The sequence below is a fragment of the Schistocerca piceifrons genome, chromosome 2, assembly GCF_021461385.2.
Source record: "Schistocerca piceifrons isolate TAMUIC-IGC-003096 chromosome 2, iqSchPice1.1, whole genome shotgun sequence".
NCBI lineage: Eukaryota > Metazoa > Arthropoda > Insecta > Orthoptera > Acrididae > Schistocerca > Schistocerca piceifrons.
The window spans coordinates 38,563,500-38,572,305 of NC_060139.1; the positions used below are offsets into that span (position 1 = coordinate 38,563,500).

The 8,806-nt window shown below is 46.0% G+C and overlaps 1 protein-coding gene across 1 annotated transcript in view; it reads right to left on the minus strand.

Annotated features, from left to right (window-relative positions):
* Positions 1–4,451, minus strand: part of LOC124776394 (protein yellow-like) — a 148,046-nt gene extending 143,595 nt beyond the window's left edge. Inside the window, exon 1 of the mRNA XM_047251367.1 lies at positions 4,376–4,451. The gene's annotated coding sequence lies outside the window, so the exon portion shown is untranslated. The remainder of the gene's footprint in view (positions 1–4,375) is intronic.
* Between the last annotated feature and the right edge of the window lie 4,355 nt (positions 4,452–8,806).

The following is an 8,806-nucleotide window of genomic DNA, read 5'->3' on the forward strand; positions in this document are numbered from 1 at the left end:
AAGTGTGTTCTGCATTCCTATGTCCAGTGGAGACGAATAATAGCTGTTTAGTGTCAGAGTGGTAATTTCTGCAATGGGAATCATGTCCTAGGAATATGTAAGAGGAATTTAATAATATCCTATTTTTCTGTGGGCTTCATTGGAAAAAATGTTCAACATCATCGGTCAGGTGAAACATACAGTATTCCCGTGATGTATTGGAGACTGACTCTTCGTCCAAATACGTTCCGCTTCCCGTTAGGCCGTTGCAGCTGGTGTTTGACCAATTTAGCACACTCGCAAGTCAATTGTAATCGTAGTATTTGCTGTAGGTGTAATAAATCGCATTCACTGTTTCGCCCAGCAGACGTGGAAAAGTGGACCATTTTTGTTTTACATCCCAGTTAATGGAAACAGACACTGTCCACCCCTCTCCCCCTCCTGCCATGCACTGAAGATAGGCTTGGATAGTAGGCATATACAGAGTGGTCAGAAACAGTGTGAAAAGCTTGTAAGGGTGCTTCAGGTAAGTTGTGCTGGGAAATAATGTTTAAGAAAAAAATTCGATACATTGCGCCGTACATTCATATTCAATTGGTGACCTACCCAGCGCCCTCGAGACGTCCTAGGAATATTTAAGAATAAGTAAGAGGAATTTAACAATATCCTATTTTGCTGTGGGCTTCATCGGCGGTAGCACACACTTTTTCCTGTATTTACATATTGCAATGTGACCTGACGGAAAACAACCTTCTTTTCCGCTCAAACGGGCAGAATTTGCTATTAGTTAAGCCAGAAGTTATTTTATTTTATTCAGAATTGAATGATTTGCAGAATCTAGTTAAAGCACGTGTCACAGAAAATGTGGCATTTTTTTAATGGGGGCTACTGCGTCTAGTAGCCTCAAAATCACAAAAGGAAGAGAGAGTATGTAATTTGAAGCTCTAATCATTTCTGTGCAGTACTTTTAGCCACATATGACAAAAATTTCACGCTTCTCTGACGATTTATTAGAATGCACCACAAATTATCAAAAGCGTCATTCGACATTTATGAAGAGTGCCAAGTCAGAGTGCAATATTCGTGTAATTGGAGGCTCTTTCCTTCCTAAAATTTTTTTCTTTTTGCTTACAGAGAAACACACAACTTCAAGAAGAAACATGCCACTAATGGAATCAGGCGGGAAATAAGACACTCGTAAATAATTCGTTCCTTAAACGGAATTATATGGAAGTGTTTTTATTGTTGTTCCGTCGGTAACTTACACTGATTGTCCTTCAGGCGTATCATTGCTAGTAGCATGCTAGCAGTTATCTCAGCTTAACTTGTTACGAATGATCAGTTTATAAATTAAAGCAACCAAGTGGCACAGCTTCGTCTATTGTTCTCGAAGAAGCTTTTGAGCAGACGATTAATTGCCAGTAGCGCGCGGTACTTTGTTCGGTCCCCCATAAATAATGTCGCCATCCACCAGAACCAGGTGGAAGAATGACGGAAATTGTAACAATAATCGCAGTCTCAGGATGGCCACTAAGCAAAAACTGAATGGAGTGACATGGAAGATTAGTCTCTTCGACGGTATTTATAGCTCGAATTAGACGACGCACAAAGGGTGAATGGTTAACACAGCAAATGGATGTCATACGTGGCTTTAAAGGAGAACCGACAGGCACAAAGAACAGTGTAAGACGAGCGCTTTAAGAACCGGCCCGCCTATTTGTATCGCACGCAGTCTTGGCAATATCTCACTCACCGTCTCGTTATGAAATACGGAGTTGAAGATGCGGATCGCTAGCTTTGTTGGAGTAACATGGCGAATAGACGTGGAAAGCTACAGAAAACCTGTCTCACGATGGAAATTTTGGGTCCACCCTCCATAATAAGTGTCCACCGCGATTACGCTTGCGCCACCTCACACGGCCCACTGGGTAAACAGTACGTATAAATCGCATTTGTTTAGTGTACGTGTACGCCAATCAAGAAGCGAGAGTCGTACAAAGTTCTGAATGCTTAGTGTACAGTTTATATGCTCAGTAAACAAACCAAATGCGACCTAGACGATCGATCAACTATTTACTCTTCGTGTAGCGCATTTTTGCAGAAATGAATAACGATTGTGTACCGAACGTGATTTGTATACTTAAGAAACTTAATTCTAAAAACTGTCAGTCTCTTTGTGAATAATTTCGATCAATATCGGCACAATGTGTCATATTAGAGTCCTCAAGAAAGCTATGTAAACAGAAAAATATGCACACATATTTGATTTGAAAACCCTTAGCACTTTTTCGGGACGGAAGTTTTAGGAGCACGTTTAAAGACAGTAAAAACAGTAAAGTAGAAAAAGCATGCATTATAATCTATCATATTCTCGTCATCTTATTTATCGATTATTCTAAGAGGTTTCTCGTCTACGCTGCCGTTCCCAGTTGATGTTTAACGAACAAAAATAAAACTGAAAATGTACCCACTAGTCGGTTGATATATCGAATAGCGTGTATATTTGATGGGCGACCGTCCAGATACGCCGTGCTCTGTTGACATGTGGGGTGCACTGAGCCCTTGTGAGGTCAGTAGGGGAGCTGCCTGGCTGACAAGCAGCGCCTCCGGTCACGTGAGCTGACAGCGGCCGCGAGAGGGCGTGCTGACCTCCACAGCCGTATCCAGTGATGGCTATCCGCTGAGGATGACACGAGGTCGGTCTGCACCGTTGAGCATTCCAAAGTTTAAATTTTTATTTCTGGGACATAACTGATCTGAAACATGTTCAAGGTAAACAAATCCGCCACATGTGTAAAATCCTTTACCAACCGGAGTCTTCCACAACGGAAATCGAAGTGTGTAGTGATTTATGTCGTGCAAGACTTTGTTCAATAGTTTATTTTACAACTGTGGCCGATTTTTTTGCCATGAATATATTCCAAGGTTTGGGTTTGGACGGAGTTCAGTTACAGCGGGTGTATTTATGCCTGCGTGCGTATCTTTAATGATGAGTAATGCTCGACACTGCCGTCCCTAAAACAACGGATTATTTGACAGCCGTAGGTGGCACCAATCATATGTAATAATATGAAGCTTTTACACGATTTTTTCAAGGTTTCTCCCATCTTTTGGCTTCTCGTGAGCAGTTTCAGTTACAATTTATCTCCTGTACAGGCATGTATATAATGCGTGTACGACTACAGGCTGTAGACACATGGCTGACGACACATGGGAGTTTGGATGTGGCCTTGATAGCCTAATGATAAGGCGACCGGTCGCAGTAAGCGGGAAATCCGGGTTCCAGTCCCGGTCCGGCACAAATTTTCATTGTCTTTCCATTATACAGCTACACTAGTAACCACGAAAACATTTCATGTAGAGCAAGAAGATGGGACGATGGTGATGTTTGGTTTGTGGGGCGCTCAACTGCGCACTCATCAGCGTCCGTACAAAGTGCCAATGTGTACACAGTCCAATTTATTTCACAATCCAATCCAGCCTCAGTACGAATGATGATGATGATAATGATGACGATGACGATAACACAAACATCCAGTCCCCGGGCAGAGAAAATCCCCAACCCGCCCGAGAATCGAACCCGGGACCCCGTGATCAAGAGGCAGCAGCGCTAGCCGCTGTACCACGAGCTGCGGACGAAGAAAGGACGATGAAAGTACACCTGTTAACACACCAGGGTACTAGAGGGAGCTGTATAGAGTGAAAACTATAGAGGAAGACACAGTCTGGGAAACACCCAGCAAATAATTGAGGACGTAGGCTGCAAGAGCTACGCCGAGATGAAATGGTTGGTACAGGAGATGAATTCATAGCGATCGGCCCACTACGAACCAGCCAAAAGACTGGTCACTCAAAAAAGCTGGAGAAAGATAGTAGCGGTAAAAAGTACTTTCTGCCACGCACTCCACAGTTGCTCGCATGACGCTTATGTAGATGCAGCTCCGAAGCTGTAGTAACCCGCTTAGGGCGGGTGGAAGTACGTTTTGAAAGAGCCACGATAAGATTGGTTCAAATGGCTGTGAGCAATATGGGACTTAACTTCTGAGGTCATCAGTCCCCTAGAAATTAGAACTACTTAAACCTAACTAACCTAAGAACATCACACAGATCCATGCCCTAGGCAGAATTCGAACCTGCGACGGTAGCGGTCAGGCGGTTCCAGACTGAAGCGCCTAGAACCGTACGGCCACACCGGCCGGCGCCACGATAAGGTGAAGAGTCATACGTGAATAACTTCATTTACGAGACTGTAATATGATGGTGGTGTAATATAAAGGGGGACGCAGTATTAACCTAGGATACATGAATTAGTGCGTACAGAGGTGGCCTATACGACGTGCAGGTATCGCAGCACTGTTATTTCAGACCTCTCGTCGCTGCCGGCGGCGGCGCCTACCTGCTGCAGTGAGCTGCTGGGTGCGTCGGCGGTCAGCGGGCGCTGCGCGGCTCTGAGGTGTCGGCGTCGGCGTCGGAGGCGCGACTGGGCGCTGGGGAGGCCCGTCCGCCGCTTCTAAGCGGGCGCGGGCCGCACTTTCACCGCTGCACCGCCCAGCTGCGTCCCAAGGTGGAGGTCACGCACCGGGGGACGCCCGGCGCCGGACACAGACCGGGGACCAAACTCACGCTGCCGCCCCTGTCGCCAAACCCGGTGACCGTGCCCTCGAGGCGCGCCTGACAGCAACAAACCTATCACTACCGGATCACGTATCGCAGACTCGGTTTGTTTACGGGTATCCAACAGCTTGTAAGGCTTCATCGAAGACAGTAGGAATTGCTATCGAAGCGGGGCGCTTGGCAAGTGCCATATTGGATTCAGTAGTCGACAGTTTTCGCGCCTTAACGTGCGCGTTATGAAAGTACGCTGTCTTAAGATGTCGGCACGGTAAATATGTATGAAATACGTCGTTCTTGGTAGGATTTGTTATAATTATCCGTCATCTAATGACATAACGGCGGTTAAAATCTTCATGAGATCGAAGTCATAGCGCAAAGCCTGAAGTTTCGGTAGTTCATCGCGGTGCAGTGGTTTTAAGCGTACAGCTATGAAGTGTTCACCAGCTGGTTCAGTTCCTGCTATGTCCTATCTTTTTTTCGCCTTCGTTGTTTCTAAACAGTTCTCGGACTTACCTACAGGTACGCATCCGACAGAATGCTTACCAATATGTTCCAAAACGCCGCGCATAAAAACGGTATATTCCGATGCTCATATCTTAGTGTTTTCGATCGACTTTGGTGTAGGAACCATTCGTCTACTTCCATGAGGAATCGTTTTAACCTCATTATCCTACATACGGATACAAAGTCCTCCTTAGGCAAATAGAACAAATCGGTTGGTTCTTTCTGCATTGGCCCTGATGGGACTTATGAAACTACAATTAGTTCACGAACGATTCTTTGGAAAACTGCACAAAGAGAACTTTTTTACTATATTTTCGCCGTCGCCAGCGAACCAAACCACAGCCGAGGATTCCAGAGACGGCTATGCAAAGCAACTGGCTGAAATTTTTACGATGTGTATGTAAAATGCCGATCCAGAAAGAACTTGAAAATTTTCTTGCTATCCTCATCCGTTCCCAACATAGAGGTGTTCAAAGTTATTCTACTCGTATGAGTCAGACTCCGTATAATAAATAACTACAGGAAATTGCTCCAGTTTTAATAATATATTCTCTAGGCTTTTATCTAGAAGAGTCATATCACCGTTTCCTTTATCAAGAAACAGGCCAAACTTGCTTCTTGCCAAAACCCAGCTGTGGGTTCCGAGACGGGCATGAGCAGCAAATGGCTGTAACTTTGGCTGTGTGCTCCTAATATCCCGATCTCGAACAGCCATCCAAATTTTCTTTATGTCTTTAACCATTTGCGAGATACATAGCTCGAACGTTACATATTTGTACCCGTGGAAAACGCATGTAAAATACAGCCTGAGGCGAAAGCATAGTTTATAAAGTGACGTACCAGGGAGAAATATGCTATAAAATGTCTGTCTCCGTAATCGTATGGCAATCCCTTGTTGTACTACTGGAGCACATGGAAACATTTTTGCACTTAAACTCCGGTCTCAGTTTTGTGTAATTTCTAAATTGTACTGACCAAAACATTTTTTTATATGAGTGAAATGCCCTGCTGCAGCAGAGAAAGAAGGGAATCAGCGGAAAAGTGCTCCTATCAGAGGACAAAAAATGCTAATATGTTCCCTCTCGTCATTTATAAGACTCTCAAATGAGGGGTACCAGCTGCTGCATTATACCTTCCTCAGAACCTTTAAAAATTTTCCCAACAATTTTGTCATTTCATTTAGTGACAGCGTGGTTTGTAATATTCGACGTTACGTACATATAAGAGTGCCCTCTCTCTATGTCTCTCTCTTTTTGTCTCTCTCCCTCAGGTGTAAGATGTTATTATCAATAATTTATAAATTAAGCATGAAATATGCAAGGGCAAATAAATATTCAAAACACGTTGATCTTCTGCTAAAACACCTGCCGCTCAGAATAAAACTCATAGAAAAGGCTGAACGTTTGCAAAGGAATTAAAGCATAACTTCACAAAGAGTAAAAGAAAATTTAGGATTTACTTCTTTTAGAACACTTCCTTTGCAAACAATAACATGTAAGGTTAAAGTACCTCTTTAACCACAAACACGACGCTATTCGTCACTTTATACAACAAATTCTACCAATACCTACGCTTTTTGAGGGATCAACAGTGTTCTAGTATTCTGGAACAGCATTTAGCTTTTTTAGATAAAGGAGATGCCGCTTTAATTCGCCTGAAGAAGTGGCTATCCATTCTTTCTAATCACAGACGACCTCCTGAAACTACTTTTCAGAGAGTGTAAAAATAAAACCAAGTTTTTGACACAACTTAAGGAACGTTGTTGAATATATACGCTCCTGGAAATGGAAAAAAGAACACATTGACACCGGTGTGCCAGACCCACCATACTTGCTCCGGACATTGCGAGAGGGCTGTACAAGCAATGATCACACGCACGGCACAGCGGACACACCAGGAACCGCGGTGTTGGCCGTCGAATGGCGCTAGCTGCGCAGCATTTGTGCACCGCCGCCGTCAGTGTCAGCCAGTTTGCCGTGGCATACGGAGCTCCATCGCAGTCTTTAACACTGGTAGCATGCCGCGACAGCGTGGACGTGAACCGTATGTGCAGTTGACGGACTTTGAGCGAGGGCGTATAGTGGGCATGCGGGAGGCCGGGTGGAAGTACCGCCGAATTGCTCAACACGTGGGGCGTGAGGTCTCCACAGTACATCGATGTTGTCGCCAGTGGTCGGCGGGAGGTGCACGTGCCGTCGACCTGGGACCGGACCGCAGCGACGCACGGATGCACGCCAAGACCGTAGGATCCTACGCAGTGCCGTAGGGGACCGCACCGCCACTTCCCAGCAAATTAGGGACACTATTGCTCCTGGGGTATCGGCGAGAACCATTCGCAACCGTCTCCATGAAGCTGGGCTACGGTCCCGCACACCGTTAGGCCGTCTTCCGCTCACGCCCCAACATCGTGCAGCCCGCCTCCAGTGGTGTCGCGACAGGCGTGAATGGAGGGACGAATGGAGACGTGTCGTCTTCAGCGATGAGAGTCGCTTCTGCCTTGGTGCCAATGATGGTCGTATGCCTGTTTGGCACCGTGCAGGTGAGCGCCACAATCAGGACTGCATACGACCGAGGCACACAGGGCCAACACCCGGCATCATGGTGTGGGGAGCGATCTCCTACACTGGCCGTACACCACTGGTGATCGTCGAGGGGACACTGAATAGTGCACGGTACATCCAAACCGTCATCGAACCCATCGTTCTACCATTCCTAGACCGGCAAGGGAACTTGCTGTTCCAACAGGACAATGCACGTCCGCATGTATCCCGTGCCACCCAACGTGCTCTAGAAGGTGTAAGTCAACTACCCTGGCCAGCAAGATCTCCGGATCTGTCCCCCATTGAGCATGTTTGGGACTGGATGAAGCGTCGTCTCACGCGGTCTGCACGTCCAGCACGAACGCTGGTCCAACTGAGGCGCCAGGTGGAAATGGCATGGCAAGCCGTTCCACAGGACTACATCCAGCATCTCTACGATCGTCTCCATGGGAGAATAGCAGCCTGCATTGCTGCGAAAGGTGGATATACACTGTACTAGTGCCGACATTGTGCATGCTCTGTTGCCTGTGTCTATGTGCCTGTGGTTCTGTCAGTGTGATCATGTGATGTATCTGACCCCAGGAATGTGTCAATAAAGTTTCCCCTTCCTGGGACAATGAATTCACGGTGTTCTTATTTCAATTTCCAGGAGTGTACGTTATTGAATTCAAACGTAGCTGGCTTCAGCTTGTTTTTTGCGTGTAACTGAGCACGTCGTCTCACTTTCGGGGTTGATGAGGACATGTTAACAAACACAGTACAAATGTTTCAGTAGGTTTGGAAATTAATTCTTGCAAACACTTCACTCTCTTCCTTATCCAACACCGAGCCCACATGAATGAAGAACGTTACATATTTATAAACGACGTCACTTCTATGTCAGCGTACCCTGCAATAAATGAAATGCGGAACCTGAACTTCTGTCTATTTGAGATTACTGCTATTGTTTAGAAAGTCATGTTCCCGTGACGTGATCTGTACCAGTATTATTCTCTTAAACGACGCTTTTCCAGAGATTACGCCAGGGCTTAAAAACTTGGTTTTGCGCGTGAGCAGTCGCGTCTGCTCGCGACCAGAGCAGAGCAGTGGTGGGGAGTCAGGGAGCATCGCGCGCACAGTGTGGTCATGACGACGCAGCGAGAGCGACAAACGTGAAGTGAGTAAGGGGC